This window comes from Hydra viridissima, unplaced genomic scaffold (assembly GCF_058129835.1).
Source record: "Hydra viridissima isolate aposymbiotic clone 2 unplaced genomic scaffold, HvirCarnegie_v1 scaffold_1, whole genome shotgun sequence".
NCBI lineage: Eukaryota > Metazoa > Cnidaria > Hydrozoa > Anthoathecata > Hydridae > Hydra > Hydra viridissima.
In genome coordinates this window covers 29,331,096-29,332,827 of record NW_028324300.1, presented here as the reverse complement: position 1 = coordinate 29,332,827, position 1,732 = coordinate 29,331,096, and the positions used below count along the sequence as shown (strand labels likewise).

Sequence of the window (1,732 nt, the reverse complement as noted above, 5' to 3'; positions counted from 1 at the left end):
TACCTTCTACATCAGATTTTATTTCTATAAGTTGTTCTAAATTGGATCTTTTATATTATAATCCTCATAGAAAAATATTCTTTTAAGCTTTTATTATATTGATTAAAAAAGATCCTCTTTGAAACAATCATGAAATAACAGCAAATATCCTTCTTTTGGTACAGATTCTAATAGAGCTTGCTTAATACTTTGGTTGAACAAAATACTGCTGCGATTAACTAAAAAATGAAAATAAATGGGATTTAAGGTCCTGTGTAATTCAGGAATGTCTACTTTACTTTCATTTAAGCTCTGTCTTAATTCCATTTACATTACAATTCATTTTGTAAATGGCATCAAGCTATGTTCACGATAATGCGCGTAGGAACAAAGTTTATTCTGGAACCATTTATACTCAAAAGATTCTAAGTTTAAGATACAACCGAAATTTTTAACTTCATTATCAGCTCATCTTACGAGCTTCACAACGCTTTTTTTATGCAGAATTTTGTAAATATATTTTCAAATACTTTCACAAAAAATAAGTATAGGTTTGAAAAAAAAAAACAAACAAACAAAAAATAGAATCAGTGTTAGAATGATCACACAAGAACAAAATAGTCAATTTTAGTGTTATATTGCGAAAAGTGCTATAGCAAAACGAGAAATCACAAATTAACTGTTTAGGAAAGTAAAACGAGAAACAGTGAAATTAGATACGGTGGAATAGAGATAGGAAAAGAAAATGCCTAACTAATGACTTAGCACACTGTATTTCAATGCAACTATAATGACTTCACACACTGGATTTCATATGCGACCATTAAAAGTGATAATATTTCATATTATCACATTAAATAACCATTGATAATATAAAATGTCGTTTTGAACTTTGCATAATATTATTTAGTCAGGAATTCCGGCTCTGTGTTTTGGAGCCAGAAGTCACGCATCGGGAGCCAGTTATTTTAGCACCAATAATTACTGATATGACATTTACCTTTTTGAAAACAAACAGATTCATTTAGCAATTGAATTAAAAAAGATTTCTTACTGAAGAGTTTACATTTATTTTACCAAAAATTTGTTCTAATAATAAAATAATAGCATTAGTTGGCTTCATCCAAGTAAATTATACTCGCCTATAAAAAAAATTTTCTAAGATTTGCAAACCGCCATATTTTTTGATCCTCATGAGCAAAAGAAGTAAGGCGTAAAAAGGTGTAATTCAAATGAAATTCAAACAGACTTCTTATTCTTGTGTTTCGTTCTGCATTTCTAAAGATTTTAATTTTAACAGTTAATGCACTGTAACTATAAAATATTCAATATCATAGTTCTATTCAAATTCATGTTTTGTTTTTGTTTAAAAAGGGTGATGCAAGTTTTAAATATTTTTTTTCTTTACTGTTGGCTTTACCAGAAAGTTATGTCCGACTTAAATGTGTGTGTGTATGTGTGTGTGTGTGTGTGTGGGGGGGGGGGGGGGGGAAGAGAGGGTGAGAGCAGCCTTATAAGCTTTGTTCATTTCAAAGTTCAATGCGCCACCATCTTTGCGTCTAAGATATATAATAACTAAATCGTTGTTTATATTTCCAGTTCCAAAATGAAAAAACTCAGCTTTAGGTTTATGTTTAGTAAGTTAAACATAAACTTAACTCTGCAGGGTTTCGCCTAAAATTAATGATTTGATCAGCTACCTCAATATATGCTCAAATGTTAAGTTTGTAGTCAGCAGCGGCAAATAGAATGA

The 1,732-nt window shown here is 30.0% G+C and overlaps 1 protein-coding gene across 1 annotated transcript in view; it reads right to left on the bottom strand.

Annotated features, from left to right (window-relative positions):
* The window catches only part of LOC149894385 (hatching enzyme 1.2-like), an 86,775-nt gene that overhangs the window by 47,190 nt on the left and 37,853 nt on the right, over positions 1-1,732 (bottom strand). The window lies entirely within an intron of this gene.